The sequence below is a fragment of the Polyodon spathula genome, chromosome 14 (assembly GCF_017654505.1).
Source record: "Polyodon spathula isolate WHYD16114869_AA chromosome 14, ASM1765450v1, whole genome shotgun sequence".
In the NCBI taxonomy this organism is placed as follows: Eukaryota; Metazoa; Chordata; class Actinopteri; order Acipenseriformes; family Polyodontidae; genus Polyodon; species Polyodon spathula.
Window position 1 is genome coordinate 7,096,664 of NC_054547.1, and position 20,308 is coordinate 7,116,971.

General features: G+C 38.8%; 1 pseudogene; it reads right to left on the reverse strand.

Moving 5' to 3' along the window:
* Positions 1-1,981: 1,981 nt before the first annotated feature.
* Positions 1,982-19,960, reverse strand: LOC121327081 (annotated as a pseudogene).
* Positions 19,961-20,308: the final 348 nt, after the last annotated feature.

Sequence of the window (20,308 nt, forward strand, 5' to 3'; positions counted from 1 at the left end):
TACAAAGTGCTTGTACATTTTAGCTGTGTTTCCAAGTAGGCAGTCTAGCCTGGTGTTCTCAGGTAACATCTGTCATGGGCTGAGCATGCCCAGATCAAATGTAACCCTAGAAATATGACCCTCGTAATTCTTTTCAAACTCAGTTTGCATTGATGCAGTGGATGCTAGAGTACAGTCTGAGACTACCTGAACTATTTCAGGGCTGCCTGATAACAGGTCATGGTGGCAATGGCACAATGCTTTGAGAGAACATTAGGATGACAGCACATTAAGTTAATGGATCCACAGTCATCCCATGGGAGGTAAGCTCAACACATTTATGAAGGTATATTTTTTCACTACGCTGTAAAATCTTTGTACAGTATGTGTCTTTCCTTGAGTTTCCTTTAGTTTCTCTAAATGTACTTAATGTTGTTTTTAGCTAGCAACACTCCAATTAAATGTACCAGAATTTTACCCTTATTATACCACATTACTGATCCATTACATAAGCGTGTTCGTTGTGATAATTAAAGCAAATTGGCAACTTTCCTGTTTACTGGGCTTTTCACATTGCTTTAAAAACATCCACACCAGCTAAATATAGTACAGAGTATACCACAAAAAACATTTTAGAGCTATGCAAAGTTAAGTCATAATAATGAAGGTACTTTAGATATTTTGTTTGCTATCTGCTTAAACAAACAATATACCATTCAATGAAAGCCTTATCCACTAATCCACAAACTTGTTAAAAAACTAAACTTGCTGTTTTTCACATGAGCTTAATACCTGCATAATATTACATAATTTGCTGATATTGTTGTATATAAATAGTTGTAGTTTATAACATGTTGACCATCTAAAGCTTCACACATTGCAAAGACACCAAGTTAGCTTGACCTTACTGTCTGGGTTAAGTGGAGTGAGGCTGAGAATCACTTAATACTTAGTGAGGATGGAGAACATACAGTGGCACTGTAAAATATACATTGGAAGTCATATTTTGTACAGTCTGCTACATATTGTATGGCTTTTATAGCTTTTTATTCTCTTATTATTTAACGGTTAAATACAACAGGTATATTGAACACTTGCAGTCGTTTAATAGGCCAAGCATCACATACACACATACAGGCAGACAATCAAATGGGGCTTGGCATTAGATTTTCTAAGGTAGTCTAATTAGTAGCTTTCCTGTTTGTAACCTGTGGTCAGCTCTAGTAATTGCTACTGGTCTGTGTTTAACTGGTATAGACAGGGAGTTCTGTGGGTGGTAGCTAGTGTTTCTGTTACCATGGACACCAAACCAAGTGGGTCTGCACCTCCAGTCACCCGTGAAAGATGCTGCCTCATATGTGAGAGAGACGTCTCCAAGAACAACATTTGCCAGACCAGAGCAATACCAGAGCCCAACATGTGTCTCCCACTTCTTGTTACTGTACACATGGAAACTGTTACCATGCTAGCCTGTCGCAGTCAGGGAACACAAATAAATAAACGGGGGAGCAGCAACCAGTAATCAGTAGAGAGGTCATGCATGTTTTATTACAGCTACTTTTATTTATTTTCTGTCCTGTCTCACTGGGCAACAGCTGTTAAACAGTTCAAAGGGAAATATGTGTGGGGTTTTAACCACGGTGTTAAATAAACAATACGTTCGGCTGGTGTAAATGCGTCTGTGACCTGTTCATATCGGGTATTATAACTATGCTTGCCACACGGCCAGCTTTTGCCTGAACAGTCCAGCAATTCAACATTTGTATGTGCCCACATTCTAGACCAGGGCAGGCCAACCCTGGTCCTGGAGAGCCATAATCCTGCAAGCTTTCTGAATATCTTTAAATGGTCAATGGCTAATAACCTGGACATTTTTTTTAGTGTTGACTAAGTAAGAAAAATAACTGGTGGAACGAAAACCAGAAGAGCCTGCAGCTCTCCAGGACCAGGGTTGGCCACCCCTGTTCTAGACAGATTGAGGTCCCCAGGTTTGATATTGCTAGAGACCCTAAGCCCCTAAGGGTTTATAGCAGGTAGTCCTATCTTTGTGACCACACAGCGTAGGCCATGGCATTAAGGGCGTACTCCAGTTCAAAGCGGGAGCGCAGGACAGCTACTTGACTGTGGCCCGGCCCTCCACGTGCCAGCAGGCAGTCTGATGAGGAGGAGGGAGACAGGGAGCCACTGCTGTTACTGGAGGCTGGAGACATCAGCTACATGAGGAGTAGCACAACAAACATCAGTATCACTGGAAATCCCATACCAATACTTAAACGTCAACCTGTTGTTTCCAAATGTCATGATTTTGAGTTAACTGGTCTTACTGTCTAAGCATTGGCTCCTTGTCTAAGCATGAGGAAGCCTTGAGTGACTAATCCTTGAAAGGAACCTGCCACATCAATAGCAGTGCAAAATAATAACCTGAGTAAAGCATGCTTATATCCCAATTGAATGAATAGATGAAATATAGAAAAAAATATATATCCTTACCTCAATGTTGCAAAGGCTGGTAGTCTGGCAACCACTTCAGAAAACACAGGCCTTTCATGTTGGATGGAAATACCATAATTAATTTTTTGATCTGCATTGTAGTAGACATTATACAGTCCTAAAGCTTCACATGTTATTCAAATATTTGGTATGTAAATAACAAAAACCTTTGGCTGCAGGTGGAGAATGCAGTCCTAATGACTGGACTTTTCTTTCAGGTCTGCAACGGTTAGCTAACTCGGTAAAAGATGCAGTATGCATCAAACTGCAGCTGTTCCAGTCACAGACTTCTTGGTTGTTGTGGGCGAACACACTCTGCAATATGTTTTTATCTGGACACCAGTAAAAAATGAAAAGTAAGTTGAACTAATCTTTGTTTTTTATTGTCTGTTTCCAGAGTGAATTATTTATTCTTCAAAGTCTTCATCCCATCAGGGCTAGAGATTGGGAAGTATTGGGGTCTTGGGGAGGATTATCCCAAGTTATACTGGGTCACTGCTCTTTTGGCAATGACTGTTTTTGGCTCCAAAGCTGGGAACCACATTTTTACAATGTGAGTTCAGACTTGGCATGAGCACGCCCTAAAATCAACAAACCATTAAAAGTAAATGCAGAAAGTCAAAGCTTGAAGGTTCTTGAAACGAGCTGACTGCCATGCAGAGGAGCAGAACGGAAATGAAATGCTGTTCATCACAACCTCAACCAAACACTAGCCCCTTTACAATGCACTCCCCCAGACAGCATGCTGCTTAATAAAGCATAAAGAAGGCTCATCCAGGTACTCTAACGGCAGGATTCAAACAGTGTTTTGTTAAAAATGAAATCACAAAACACATGGATTAGTGTGTACAGAATCATCTCATTTCCTTTTGTAACCAGTTGTTTTTATTCTCCAGGTGTGCTGCTCGTGGTCCTGACTTCCCTCACGCATGCTCACTTAATGGATTTCTGTCCTGCTTCTTGTGTGGTATGCTCAGAAGATGCAACAATATGCCAAAAGCTGGCCAGTGTCATATGTAAGGAACCAGACAGAAACAGCACCAACCCAAATATTATATATGATATCAAATTATGATAATGATCTCACTCAATTCAGTTCTGAGATATATTAATCTGATGGAAACACTATACAATAGTACAATATCCTCATCATGGTTTACATGCATTAGCAATAATAGCAACTAGATCAGTGACCCTCACCGACAATGTGCAGCTAGACAAAGGTATTGTTACAAAATTGTTGGGGGACAGAGAATGATAGTTTAATTATTCTGCTATAATTACTTTTATACCCCAACATTACAATTCCATAATTCCTCTCACTTTTCTATCATAGAAGTAATTGGTTGTTAATTAAAACAGGCAGTCATGTAAGCACCAAATGCTACAGATCTGTAGACTGGTTAAACTGGCCACTATCTGGCACACTAGGGCGATTTGAAAACTAACATTAGTAGGAATGGGACACACCTTGGGCTGCGTGTGGACTGTGGACTCATTCTGTGAGCACCACTGACCTAGACAATCTTGACAAAGCAATTAACCTAGTGTGAGTGTTTAGCACAATAACTTATGTGTGATGTGTTCATCTTCATACAGCCATTCCTGTAACCACTAAAGCCTTGATCTTCACCAATGGGTACATCAGCTCTCTTCATGACACCAGTTTTTCACACCTGTCCAACATGACACTTCTTGGACTTAGCAATAATGTCATCACTAACATTGAGGAGAATGCTTTCCACAACCTTACAAGCCTGAAAACTCTGCTCTTGGACCACAACCAAATCACAAGTACTGCTATTCTGGATTCCACCTTTACACAGCTCCCAAGCTTGGAAGCCCTACAGCTGGGTAGCAATGCTCTGCAGAACATCAATGGAAGCTGGTTTAAAGATATGAGAAGCCTACTGACACTACAGTTAGAAGGGAATCAGATTACAAAGCTGGACAACAGTACCTTCGCAGATTCTAACCTCCAAAACCTTAGGAGTCTGGATTTGTCTAATAATCTAATCAGCTACCTTGGCAAAGATTCTTTTGCAAGTCTTCCCCGGCTGTACAGTTTGGATCTGTCCAAAAACAGCCTGTCCGTCATACCAGATGCCTTTTCCTCCCTCTACTGGCTCTCAGTTCTGAACCTGGACATGAATCACTGGAACTGCACTTGTGAGCTACAACAGCTTTCTGCATTTCTCAGACGATTCATCAAAAACCAAAACCAGGTCCTGATCAATGGCAAGAAGCTGGTCTGTGAGAACACCAAGAACCCAGCCGTTCAAACCGTGCTGCAGCTGACAGAGTCCAACTGTGTGCCATCCAACCAAAACATCACCATCATGATAAGAAACAAAGATTACAAGCACTACGTGAGGGATGTTGTCTTAGCAGCCATCCTTTGCTTTGCAGGTAAGGAATTTATCTAAAAAAAATACCACATTTTCTTGGGCAAGGAAGATTAAGGGATATTGATGTCACATGTTGGTATCTATTTCTATCTCAGCGGGTAGTATGGGGTTTCCAACTGCTACACAATTCCTTGTTATTAACCCTTTATCGATATTGTGGCCTCTTTAGTGTTATTAAATATACTGAGATTCTAATGTTAAAGGTTTAAGTGGTTAGGCAAAACATGACAATGTTTCAATTGGGAACTGCAGTCTTTGGCATTTTCATTTTAAATTAGATTTGCTAAACATTATACTTATAACTAATGGCCAACTAATGTTTTCTTGTTCTTGACTGAATTGTAGGTGCAGTGGGCCTTACATTGGCTGGGCTTTTCTTCTTTTACAACAAACTGCAGCAAAGTAAAGGGCAGCGGTGCTGGAAAGAGAGACCTTGCCCACTGCATGGGGAGGAAGCCACTCCTAACGCTCTTCGTATGAGAAACCATAGGTCTTCTAGGAGAAACCCTGAGTGCATTTTCACTGAAGACAATGGAGTGCAGGTGACGTCTATTGTGCACCCCAGAAACAAGCCCCAGCTCAAGCAGGAAAACACAGTAGGAGCTGTGGCAAGGACAGACTACTGCTGGTCACGGAAAAGCGACGAGCCTGCAAGAAATGTTTTTGCATGTCTCAACTGCAGATTGGTACAGTCAGTATCTGAGAGCGCACCTGGGAAAAAGAAAGCTGATAATAAGGGGAGCGTTGATTTGAAGAATCTGAGTCGGGTAACAATTAACCTCAGCGAGCACAGAGGGCTGGCACAGAGGGAGGAAACGGAGAGGTACTTGAAGCATCCCGCGTCGAATAATAATGAAGGTAAGCATGTAATAACAGCCTTCCTGCCTGCATTTACTCATTAAGCAGTCCATGTCCCACGAAACTCTCTAGCATTCAAAATTAATTTTCTTTAATGCATGTTTCACTACTGCTACCATTTAAGTTTTATAAAAGTAAGGTAAAACTCACTTTTGTTTCTCCAGTTTCAGCAGTGGCTTAAAAGATTTGTTCCTACCCAGTCCCAATCGCCCCACCCCAACTTTTAGCTGAAAGTCAAATTTACACCATTAATTTCCAGTTTTGAATAACCATGTGCAAATAATGCCAACAGACTCTGCAGTCTGATTGATTATGCTTTCCTGTTGTTATGGTACAAGCCATATTTTGGATATATATTTTATTCTAGACACTGCTAGAGCTTGTAACTCAGCCCACTTCTTTGTATTGATAATGTTACAGTGCTACTTTTGATTATTTTGTGTTGGACACGGCAAATTCTTACTTACAGAGATCATATAAAGCTCTTTATTTTAGTAGACCGAAAATTTCACATGTTCATATATTTCTTTAAATTAGTGAATTTTATTTTAGCGTTTTTTTCACCTACCAATGTGGTTTCTCATGATGTGCTTTTGCAATGGAGACTGAAGCTTTAAAGTTTAATGTTTGTTTTGTGAAAAGATTTAAAATTCCGAAACAGTGGACATACTGCAGAAACTTTGAATTGTATTTCACCAGTCAATAAATATGTTAACTGCACTTCTTGATTCTTTAGCGTGACTGTATGCTATGCTCTACCTTTTGATTTTAAATATGCTTAATTGTAAATGTAATCTATCTATCTAATGTTAAAAATACTCCCTCTGCAATAATGCCTGTAATTTCACCCCTGCCTGAGTCAACGCCCCAGTACCACTTTTGCCATAAGGACAACTTTACATCCCCCGGACAATGACTTGTCAGAATCTGGTATTAACCATACTGAACTCCCTTTTCCAGATGCCAGAAACAAGAGACAACATATGTGGAGCCATGCAGGTCACAACCCAGGTCAATGTCAAGACCAGATCACTCACATCTTTGAAAAAGCAGGAGAAAAGGGACATTACTATAGAGGAGCAAAAGGGAATAAACCCACGCAGTACAATACAATGCATTCCAGATTGGGAACAAGCTGTATGCAGAGAGAATATCATGTTAACCGTTCTATACAAGAAGGTCACCCTGAAAACATTCACTCGCTGCCAGACTACCTCACCATTAATTGTGTTCACTGTCACACCACTTTTGAATACAGGAAAGAGGGGAGTAAAGATAACAACATCAAAACAGAATTGGCAGAGGAAAAGACAAAAGAGCTGGCACACAGAAATCAAGCATTAGTGAACAGGAAAACAACACTGCACAGGGACTATATTGAAGAAACCCCTACTGGACCACCTAAAAACAAGCTAGCACAGATACAAAAGACTGTATCCTTTAAACTACCCAACGCCAACAGCATGTCAAGTGTGCGTTTCATTTCTCGAAGAGAGATAGCAGCTCTTAGGAAAAATAAACGAAAGAGCAGTCATAAACAGACCAATGTAGAGGCGGAAAGCATACAATACACCTGTCCTATTGACGAAGCTAAAGAGGGGATGGTGAGTTCAACTAAAAGGGCCTCGAAAAATCAAAAAGCCGGAAGCTCCAAAGAGGATAAGCAGACTCGAATCCAATCCAAACACAAGACACAATCGAGCGGTTCATTAAAGGTAAAGATAAGTTTAGATCCTTTCCGGAAAAATATAATTCATCCTAGTAGGAAAGGGAGCATAGAGGAGGCTGAGCAGCAACAGGTTCACAGAAAACCAGAAAGAACAAAGACATTGAAAAAGAAAAGTAAAACAACAAAATCTACACAAAAGAAAGACCCCATAGAAGTAGCCACCCCAGAGGTAGAACACCCTAACAAGAAGAAATCTAAAACTCACAAGGCTCAAGAGACCAAGAAACAGGAAGACCAACTTAGACAGGATAACAAAATGTTACCTGGAATAGATGCCACTCTGAATCAAACAAAAGTGACTATGAGAGACTCTGAGCATGGGTCGCTGCACTTGGATAGAAGTTCTACATCAGTTGAAAAAGAGCTTGACAATGCAACACCGTTACAAGCCCAGCACGATGTAATAGCCAGTACCCCACAAGAGGAGGCCAAAGATGTACCCGACCCTGGTAAACCTCCCATACTAAACATGTCTGAAGAAGACAGTCCAAATGAATCTCAAAGAAGCACGTCTGAGGTTGTGAAAGTAAAGGAAGGCAAAGACCAAAACACAAGGGAGGAGAGCCATGTGGAGAATAATGAAACACTGCCTGTCACAGCTTTAAACGAAAGAGGTTTGGAAACAGAAACCTTGACTGATCGAAAAGTAGAACCTCATTCAGATATTGATGAACCCAAGGAACAAAACACTGTATTTCCGAACCTTGGTACACTCAAAACCAATGAGACTGGAGCAGACGAGGGTTCAGAGATCCAGAATGGAAAAGATTCCCAGGTACTGAATTCAGGAGAGCTGCAGGTCCGAGAGCAGAGGGAAAGCCAAGAATTCAGCATTCCTGCTCTTGAAAATCCACATCAGGAACCAACAATCAACCAAAGTGAAAACAGGACATCACTTGCTGCAGTTCCCAATGAAGGAATCCCAGGATCAGATAGTCTTCTTGAAATCAGCAACTATGAAACCTGCAATGACATTTTAAAAGGAGGTTCTGATGTAAGAAACATTATCTCTCACAGTCAAAGTATCAATAAAATAGAGGATCCCGAGGTCGAAGTGCCTGTAGCTTCAGAGTTTCATGAAGGAATGATTCCTCAAAATCAAATGACGGACAGTACAAACACTACCTCGGATAATGCCCTTCCCAATTCAGAGTCATCTCTAGACAGGTCAAAATCTGAAACAATTACTAGCACAAGTCATGCAGAAACTGCTCCAAGTGGAAGAAACCATTCAAACAACAACAGCACCCATTCATCACTCTCTCTGACACATAAAGAAGATGACAAAGGACCAGTAGCTGTGGACAACCCTATAGCTAATGTGCTGCTGTCCAATTTAGAGCCAGATAAATACACTGGCAAGGCAGCTGCAACAAGTCTCAGCATTTTACAAGAGATAGAAGTTCCTTCAGGAGAGGGCACTCACAAAAAGAAAATCTGCCTTGTGCTCCCTGAACAATCAAGTAACAAGCTACAAAATGCACTAAATAAAAAAATAAGGTAGACTACATCTATTAGAACAGCCTCAGACTGGACTCACTGGCTGTCCCTTTATCAACTAAACCTGGACTGTATGATGAAAAACGTGTGGCCTTTTATTATTGGTTGATTTACTTATTTATTTTCTTATTTATGTAGGTATGTATCTATTTCACAGACTTCAACAGTAGCTTACAAATAATCACTGTTTTGATGTGTAATACTGTACACACAGTACGCAATACTGTTTTTAAAGTTTTTTTGTAAAAAATATATATTTTGAAAATACATCTTGACAAAGTAAGGACAGGAGTTTTTGGTAATTTTGCTATGTTTTGTCTGAAAATAAAGGCATAAAGCATTTGCCTTAATTATTACATTCACTTGCAATTATCACGTAATCTTTCAAATTTAAATAAGCACTGCTTTAGCAGGAATTAAATCCACACAAACAAACACTCAAGAACCATAAGAACTTTTTTTTTGCCACCAAAGACACAGCATAGGCCCAGTTTACTAAGATTTTGCATACAAATGTCTTTATTTGCTCAATTCTTTTTGTTGCACGCTTAAGGTCTGATTACACTGGGCACAGTAGCAGAAAGCGGAAAGCGGTAAACCGTGCGTCAAAAAAATATAGAATCTTTCCACCTAGAAAAATTTCCATCTAGACCAATCAACTAGAGTTGTTGTGTGATGTTATCTGCACTATGTACAGTAATGGCGAATGAAAAGACTGGTTTTTCATGGTACAAAAATGCCCTCAACTGTATGATTAGTCCCGTCCAAATTATACGGATACGCTCAAGATGCAAGACACCTGGAACACCACAGCAGCCAAACTAGACATGTCAAGTAAAAATATTTACATTTTACATAGCAACGGAAAACATGCAATTTACAGCGTGCTATATGCCATAAGACCTCCAAGCAAAACACTTCGAAGTTCAAATAAAAGAGGTCTCAATAATGATGTAGTATTTCATGGAGGTTTTGGTACAGGTTTTTAAATGATATTGTCATAAAACTCTTGGATTCACCATGTCAGATAAACAATTCAGTCACGCAATGCGCACGGTCTTTATATGGTGCGGAATAACATTGTTTGGTTCAGACGTGATTTAAAAAAATAGAAAAACAAGAATGGAGAATGCTACACAGGTGGAACGTTGCATGTTTTTTTAAATAAAGATACATACACAAATATAGCATACACAAATATATTTAACCTTTATTTCTTTATCAAATTAATTTTTTCATGTGATAATACATTTACCACGAGGTTCCCTGCTGCCAGTGTGATATGAAAAACCGCACGGTTTACCGCTTTCCGCTGCAGCTCCCAGTGTAATCAGACCTTTACAGTATATCTCAGGCCAGTTATTTCTTTCTGCGACTGTGGATACATCATGCCATAGAACTGTAATATTGTTCCTGTTGCTCGGCAATATAATTGGGGGGCCTGTTAATGGGGGATCCCAGATCCTTCTGAGAACCATGTTCGTCTAGGATAGGGCAGCAGTACATTACTGCACTGTGCATTATCCTTGAAAAATGTGATCAGTTGTCACCACATAACCTGTTTGCAAATGTGTTGTCCACAGGGTAATTAAGTAACTATGAAACTCTAGTGCAATGTCATAATACAGTATATTTATAATAAGGCACTGGCTGTTGGTCCATATACAAGGCTATGTTTTCCTCTAAATAAAGTGTAATATACTGAAAATATCACAACTAATGACTCTTTGAATATGCAGTCTAGCTCTTGGCAGCTTTCGAAGTGATTGTAAAGGGGAAATTACTGGACTGTACTTCAACCAGGTGCAGTGCTGACCCTTTTACTGTTGAGATACAATATATATATATATATATATATATATATATATATATATATAATATATATATATATATATATATATATATATATATATATATATATATATATATATATATATATATATATATATATATATATATATATATATATATATATATATATATATATATATATATATAACATGAAAGGTGGGGTGCACACCAGGAACTACAGTGTGCAACTTCTCTTACCTGTTTTAAGGTGTGCAAATGGGATTTCTTCTGTTAAGAACTCCCAGAGGCAGAGGGCGAAGCTGAACATGTCAGCCTTGACTGTGTAGCGGGTACACTGTGTGAACACCTCCGGGGCTAACCAGGTTCTGCACATCCAGTACAATGGCAATAACAAATACTATTGTCTAATAAGCAATGCTTTCACCTCTTTAGACATTATTATTATTATTATTATTATTATTATTATTATTATTATTATTATTATTATTATTATTATTATTTTTAATTTTTTTTTCTGTGGTCTGAATCTATTTAAATGCATTTCTCCTTCTGCTGCTATTCAACAAAGTGTAAAATCTCCCTTTCATTTCAGAAATACTAGAATAAACTTAATAAATCCCCTTTTTCACTTAATACAAGGTGTGGAAATAAGGGAATCATAATGGAATTATATACAGCACACACTGATCATTGAATTTCTTTACTTGTTCAGTGCTCACTCTACACACTACCTTGTGCCACATACTGCATTTTTATAGATAGATACACATCTTTTCACATAGATACATTTTTAAAAAGTGTGCAGGAAACTGAAACGAACCCCTGGCTGTTTGGTCATATTGTCCACGTCCATAGACAAAAGGAATCTGGATTCTACAAAAAAAAACAAAAAAAAACTGCGGCCAATCATTAAAAGTACAATACAATAACAGATATAATAACTTTAAAGGATTTTATAATTCGTTACAATGATTCAGAGAGCACAACAGAAGATAATACCTCCAAAATCGGCAACCACAGCAAGGCCGTCTTCATAAAGCAGGAGATTATGGCTGTTAAAGAAAAGGTTTTGAATATAACTGCAGGAATTTGGTTGTGAATAAAAAGCCAATAAAAAAAAAAGATATTTTATTTATATTTGGTTCAGAGAATTGTTGCCAAGTAACATCCACTGAGGCTGACACTGTCCACTCCCTTGCAGTCAGTTCAATATGTCACATTAATGGCCTGAAAAATTAGTGGGATGGAACACACATATATATTAAGGCAAGATAAAACATGCTGTAAAACAAAAACAAAAAAACATGTGCAGAGGAGGTCAAGTGCTATAGCTAAAGACTCTCTTGCCGTGGCTACCAGTAAAGACTAAACACATTATTCTCTAAACACTCATAACACACTGTTGTGGTCTGTTGTGGTTAAAATGCAGTACCACAGGGTTTTGGCACTATCAAGATTCCCCTATTTCATGTTGGCTGTGCTGAGTATTATACACCAGTCTGCCATGCAGACCCAGCTGACTGAGTTGTGCTGGTCAGGTGGAGAATTTGGAGAGTCACAAGCGACTGGCATACTCTACTGCTTGAATGGACTTGTACCTGAAGGTAGGGAACAAAAATCTGACTTGTACAGTTTGTCTTTCATCGTTACATTTAATTTGGTCTTATATCCAGTTTCATGAAAAGGATAGAATTCTGTAGTATCAGCTGGTTACACATAGCCTGATTATCACTTATCTAGGACTAACATTTAAATTTGCTAGTAGTAAGAAAATCATTGAAATGCTGTTGGTTTCCCCAAAATCATCTTTTTTTATTAATCAAAAGCTATGAAATTAAAGATAAAAACACGTACTTTATGAATGCTGTAACACTCGGTTTTTACCTTATAAACAGTATGTTATTTTATTTGAGAACCTGTTGTGTAAACAAATTTCTGCTTATGTAGCACTATAGCTTGTTTACAACCTTGAACACTATACCCTATTAAAATTTAATATTTTCTCAAGTGAGTTTCATAATAGGAATTAAAAGACTCCCCTGAGATTTTCATGTATTTTTCCTTACCTTGTTTGCTGCATGATTTGAAAGCATGCAAGTTGTTAAAAACAAATAGATTTGTTATTTGGTTTCCTATTGTGAGCTTTTATGCTTCAGCCACTCTACCAGCTAAATAATATAATACTTTTATTACCTAGCTATTGTTATTCATTCAAGCGCAAGTAAATTAATACGTTTTAAACATTTTTTAGTTATATTGTGTTGTTTTTCATTCTTGCAGTTTTGCCTCTCAATATCACAAGCCTGTTTATTGGCGGAAATACCATCACAAGCATTGAGGCAAATGCGTTTGAAGACAGCAGCTTCACATCCTTACAGAAACTCACTATCAGAAGGACAGGCATCCAGGACTTTCCTGACCATGTGTTCTCCTCTTTACACAACCTGATTGAAGTACATCTCATCTCCAACCCAATCACTACGATCAAACAGCACTGGCTTTCCAACATGACCACCCTTCACCAGCTGGTGATCTGCCAGACCCAGATCCGCACCATAGAATCAACAACTTTCCCACCTTTAGAAAGTATGAGGCGACTGAACCTGAGCGGGAATCAGATTCAGACTATTGGAAGAGGAAGCTTCAGGAATCTCCAGGGACTTGAAGAACTTGATCTTTCTAGTAACCAGCTAATGACTCTCAATGCGGATGGGATTGATGGCTTAGAACTTAAACTACTTGATGTGTCCCGTAACCCTTGGACCTGTGAATGTGAGCTGACGGACTTCATCCAATGGCTGAGAACGTTCACGTCGGAGAATGGAAATAAGACACTGTCCAACTCTTTGCTCACAGCGTGTGCCAAGCCTCCGAATGTAGCTGGACTAGCCCTTTGGAATTTAAGTGATATGTGTATCACAAGCACTCTTTCAAATGCCTATTATGTCATCACAACACATACCACCACTGCAGAGAGTCAAGGAACCCTAGCTGGGATCATAGTTGGTTCAATGCTCCTCTTTTTTGGTAAGGCTTGTTTGTTAATTACAGCATGCAACAGTTTTTTTTTTAATAACAGATAGACAAATGAAGCAGTATATTATTTTGTAAATGGCAAACTGAGTATGTATTGTTTATCCCTAACACTGGTTTAAACCACTAGCCCAGCTGAGCCACAATCACGCAATTAGCTGTCTCTCTATTCTCTTTCAGTCCTGTGTTTCCTATGTCTGTGGCTGTTGTGGATGATTTTTTCAAGAAAAAAGCAGGTCGTTCAGCCAAAAGAAAAAGACCTAGAATGTGGAGTGGCAGATAACTGTAACCGAACCCAGGCAAACCCGAATCAAAGCAATGCTTCAGTCTTCAAAACAACCAAAACTACTGAGCAGCTGCAGACAGAAAACCTTGAGAAAATGGATGCAATGATAATGAACAACATTTCAACAACTAGTGAAACCAGGAAAGATGACTGCAAACACCCGATCAATAAGGAAGTTTGTAAGTGATTCTTTAAAAATATATTTATAAATAAATACGTTTTTGCTCAAAACAGCCAACTTCCCAATGTTTTGGAAAGTTATGTTTGAAAACAAACAGTGGAGGTGCTTATACGCTTTGATGGCATGGCTACTACAGCTCTGGCCTATAGAATTAATTAATTTTGCTTCTTAAAGTCAAAAGAAACCTGCTGAATAATGTTACATTAACCTACTGAATTGCATACCGCTTTGTAGTTTTCCATATACAGTACTTAACAAAAAACTGACAACATTTTTTAAATGTCACATTTCGAAAAACTAACTTGAAATACTGTATTACTGTACAATGTGAAATACTATACTACTGTTATCGTCTTGTAGTTTCTTTGATTACATGATGTTAAATAAAAAATTATGTTCATATTATGTTCACTTTAAAAAAATGTCTCAATGCTAAAATAACTGTAGATAATGGAGCAACAAAAATGATGAAGTTAGAATTTTTGTATCCATCGCAACATAGTGTCCTTTGAAACATTTGTTTGTTTGCTTATTTCTTACAGCCCAAAAGAAACTCTTTGGGTATCCAGATGAGAATCAACACATAGAAAGATTTAGCCCGGAGCCTGAGTCAGACAGCAACATTACCCTGAGCCAGGACCTGGATGAGGCAAAGGAAAAAGAATCAGGGGCAAAAACTGGGAAAAAGAAAAGGAAGAGTAGAAGACATCCCAATGGACAGACAGAGCAGAAGGAAAGCAACAAAAATAGCATGGCAGAGCATCCGCCCAGCAGAATGGACAAGCTCTGCTTTTCACAGCGTCTCCCCACATATTATAATGACTCCTGTAAAGATACCACTAGTGCCGAGACACCTGTACATAGCACACCAGCCTCACACAGCTCCATGGAAGATAAACATCCTCTCAAACTCAGCGCCCATGTGCTACAGGACCATAGAGATTCAGATTTAACTGCAGCTAATGTTAAAGGGATGTCTCGTATGTCTGCAGCTAAAGAAAACCCGTTTGACAACATTACCTTTGTTCCAAATAATAAAGGTGGTGAATCAGATGAAGCACGTCCAGTTGAACCGGATCAAAATGAAATCAGACTGAGTGCGACAACTTTTAGTTCAGAAAAACTTACCTCTGCAGAAGAAAAGACAGGTGAAGGTGATGGGAATGGGATTTCTGAAGACAGTGCCTCCCTAGCATTGTCCACTAGTCGTGTCAATTTACCTGACAATGAAGCAGATACTCAATGTGAAGAACTAACTCGTGAGAAGATGCCAGAGACATATGCTGTTAGAACTGAATCTGATAGCAAAGGAGAGCCGGGTGCATGCTACCAGGCAGGCACAGAACCAGGCATTGCTTTCAATGAGCCTTACAATGTCCAACAAATGAATGTTTCAGATACTAATTTGGCAGCAGCAGATAACATGGCCATGACAAACAGGTGCGGTTTCAGAGGACAAAGACAAGAATGCCCGTTAAATAAAGAAGAGCTGGGATTATATAACTGTAGTCCTTCAGAAAAGCAATCTGTCAGGAGTATGAACAGTTGTGAAAGCATGATTAATTGCTTTACATCAGTCACTGAAGTAACTGACTCCCACACTTACAGTTTTGAAAGCCTTTGTTTCCCAGAGACTCCCCAACAATGTAAAGAGGACACTGGCCCAAAGCGTGTCGCGACTACTGTTCAAAATAAAATCAGGAGAAAAAGAGCTCTAAGTGAGGATCCTCTGAGCCCAATTAATAATAAAGTAGGAACCCAACTTTCCTATGTTCCCAGCGGCATGAAACACAGTTTTCCTGGCAATGAAAACCAGACAGACAAATTAAACAGATTATTTTTTCTGAAGCAAAGAACATCTAGCCTTCCACCTGCACAGTTCTCCACTGGCAAAGCCAGGAGGGAGACAGTCACCTTTAGTTCTGTTTCTGACTTGGGGAGATATAAAAAGAGCTGCAGTGCCCAGGCTCCAAGTGATGAGGACTTGCTGAATGACAACCAGTACCTGGAGATGAACCTTCTCTATGAAGTTGCTGAAAACAAAGGCCGTCGAAGAAGGGGGAGGTCTTGCCCAGGTCCATCTCTCCCCTGTTAAAAAGGGCTGTAGTGTGCTAAGGCATACTGAATAGTATGCATTTCTCTTTTTAATTAAGACAGCTATAGAAGTATCAATTCAGGACCATGTATCTTCACATAGATTATTAATAAGCAAAATATGAAAACAAGAGACATGTTAAACACCACCAAATTACTTTTTCAGTCCTTTTGCAGATTAGAGCCAGTGTGTGTGTGTGTGTGTGTGTTGATAGTCTAGGATCCATCACGTGTATCACAAATATATTGGATTTCCATGCTCTTCGTATGAATTTGTCATCTGGGCTTTGGGGCTCAGGTTTGCAACAATGGTGCTCCTGCACATAATAATTAATTTGACAATCATATTTGATGGGTAGCACAGTGCTGTGAGTCATTGTCTCAAAATAGGTTAGTTTACCCACAGTAAAGAATTTACTAGCATCACACCATTGTATATGGAACAGCATGTGCAGATTTCTCTGTCTGAATGTCACCCACACTACAAAATATACTTCTGTATCAGTAAAAATTTTTTACCGTTTTATTGCTGCAACTTTGTTCCTGTATTGTCCTTTGTACACTTTTCCAAATGAACCAAATAAATCTATAGATTTGCATTGGAAGTTACCTTTTTCTATACCATTGTAAGAAACTGAACTGTCAAAAAAAGTCAGCCAAACTGTATATGTACCTGATCCTATCATTTCACTGAATTCAAGTTCTGACAGCTGGAGGTGGTACTGAGATGGGAGGGTGCAACGGAGATTGGCAATGGTACAGCAACCATAGACCAAGTGACCCTGTGTTGTATGAACAAATTCATCTTTATATTCTAAATTTAGAATGTAAAAGTCACTTTGTAAATGTAATACTGCTCTGTAGAACTACATCTTATTAAATAGTTTGATATTTCAAAACGTCCTGTAGTAAGCCATAGCTTTTACTACGCTTTAACATCGTATTAAATGATTTACATTGATCACCAATTGAACAACTGTGCATGGGGTCAATATAAGTCGGTAAGTTCGAGTCTTCTACTGTGCCTCATCTTATAACATTGTTTATATCGTTTCATGTGTACCTTTAGTCATGCTCTTGCTCTTTCCCAGAGGGGAAGGGACAGAGATGTAAGATCCATCTGCAAAAACAGAATAATCCAGATTACACAATAACAGAACCCTTACATTCCACTGTATTACAGGTAAAGCCTATGGGTACATTCTGGGGCACATTGTGAATGCGTAGAGTGGCCTTGGCACTAACCTCCACCAGGTTGTGAATACTTGTTGCAAGGAGATTCATCCTGAGGCCTTGTGTAGTGTTTAAGCAACGTGACAATCACATCCTGACCTACAACACCAAACCAGCTGTAATTAGTGGAATAATTAGTGATGCTCTGTTGTTAAAATGGATTTAGAAATATATGTACAGTCAGGAATATAGTTTTTTTTTTTTTCTGCTGTCCCTCAGACACTAAACAAAAGCTATAAAAAAAAATGTACTGCTGCCTGCCCCGCAGAGTGTCACTTTATAGGTGTTATATTTTTTTTCCTATGAAAGTGATGTCATCAAGTATCTCAGCCCACACATAGACAGTCAAGGCAGACTCATCGAACTCAGACAAATGATACTGATCCCTGAGCGTACAGGAATACTCAGACCAGCCACAAGAGGGGGAAAGCTTGTCCAAATGATACCTTTCTCTTATGCCCACATCATTCCCCACTAGATCGGCTGGGGTCACAGGCGTCCAGATTCATATTGGCTGCATTGTCTAACAAGAACTGGACCAGACAAATGTGGCCATGAAAACAGGCACTATGCAGCCCTGAAAATATATACCCTTTAAAAAAGGTACATATATTTTGGATTGCAGGTCTGGACTTTTTCTTACCAGTGTGTCCATCTTGGTGATTAATGCTCATTGCATTCTGGCTGAGCAGAAACATCACCATTTCAATGCTTTTTCCATAGGTGCAAGCACTGTATGAAACAAAGTACAATTTGGTGGATTCAGGACTCTACTTTCCACTCCTTATAACAAAAAAGACCTTATAGCAGATAACTTCATGATGATCAAACTGAAAGCAGAAGTGGAGCGGAACGTGGTCTTCATTATCCTGGGCATTAGCTAAAGAAAAGGTTGTGTTTCATTCTGTTCATTTTTTTTTTTTTTCACAAAACCCCCGTAAAAACGTATCATATCACAAAGCATATCTTGTTTTTCAATATTTTTTTTTCAGCTGTCAGAAGCTCTTTACTGCAAGCACTGTAGGAAGTACTGTAAAAAAAATGTTGTTTTTTTTCTGGCTCCAGTGCTCCCTCTGCTGTTTTCTAAAACAGACATGCTGCTACTTACTGTAACTGAAAGGCAAAAATTAAACAAACAGATAAAAATTGAACACACATCAACAGGATCCTTTTGTTTAATACATTTATATAATATTCCAGTACAATGAGAAGTTGTGTGTCTCACCGTCAGTCTTACTGCCCTCTTCCATTAGCAGTTTGACGATATTCACATACCCTTTGGCTGCTGCCAGGTGAAGGGGGTCTTACACAGACAAGGACATGCACCTCACAGCACCAATATATTCTCTTTCTCAACATGTTGATTAAAATTTAATATCTAATAAAGTAGTTCACAATAGTATGATAGCAACACAAACAGTTTGCTTTACTGCATTTACACTGTAATCAAATACCAAGGTTCTCAAAATAAATTCATAGGTTACCTGTTTCTGACCATAGTAGGCTGAAATATGTAAAGATGTTAAAAAAAAAAAAAAAAAAAAAAAAGATCCAAGACACCCTGGTTTGCTGAGTAACTAGAGAAAATTGTAATAAGGTGGAGCAACAGCTGCCCCAAGACAACCCCTAAGCAATGCCCTTTTAAAACACTAAGCCTCCCTAGTTAGAGCCTAGAAGGTTGTCCTTTTTGTCTGCGTTGCTTTGGCTTCTCCGCATTTGTGGGGTATCCAATCCTCCCTACGATGCTGGCTCAAGATCCAGCCTCACCACTGGTGAGTGTGTGGGCCTACACCACATGTTGGCCTAGTGGTTAAAGAAACAGGCTTGTGAACAGGAGGTCTCCAGTTCAAATCCAAACTCTGCCACTAACTCATTGTGTGACCCCAAGCAAGTCGTTTAACCTCTTTGTGCTTTATCTTTCTGGTAAGTTACCCTGCAGCTGATGCATAGTTTACACACCCTAGACTCATATTTTGTAAAGTGCTTTGTGATGGTGGTCCACTATGAAAGGCACGGTTTAAAAATAAAGACTGTTATTATATATTTTACAACCATCACAAAATTGCAGTGCAATACAACTGGCGTATCATATCGACGTTGTTCCTGGGAACACGATCATGTAAGAAAAACACTTTGGAATAAATCTTTGAGTCTCAGTGCAACTGCGATTCAAGACAACTTCCTAAACCGAGTTACATATCTGTACATTTCTACATGACTGACGAAAAAGCAATACTAGGTACCTCTAATTTTATCAAACTTGTTAAGTGTTTCCTTTGTAGCATTTCGCAAAGGAAATTCTGAAGGCACACTCGCAAAATATCCCGGAAGCTGCTGTAAATGGTATCGGCAGCCATTTTTGTGAGGGTAAAATGTGTATTTTTTAATAGAGCTACAGTTTATATGATATTAACAACTGCAAAGAGTCTCGTTACATTATAAAGCTTCTTGATATCCAATGTACGCTAAAGTGTAGCTGATGTTAACAACGAAAAATATATTCTCATTACATGTTTCACCGAAGCCATCTTTATGCGGGTCAAAACAAACGGGTAATTATTTGTATTAAAATACATACGTAATTATTTACATTGTATTCAAAAAAACAAATGAAAAACAAATAAAAAGTGATCCCAACAGACAAAAATGAATAATATTTAAAATATACATATCGGAAGTGTCCTGCTTTCCGTAGTTGTACCGTC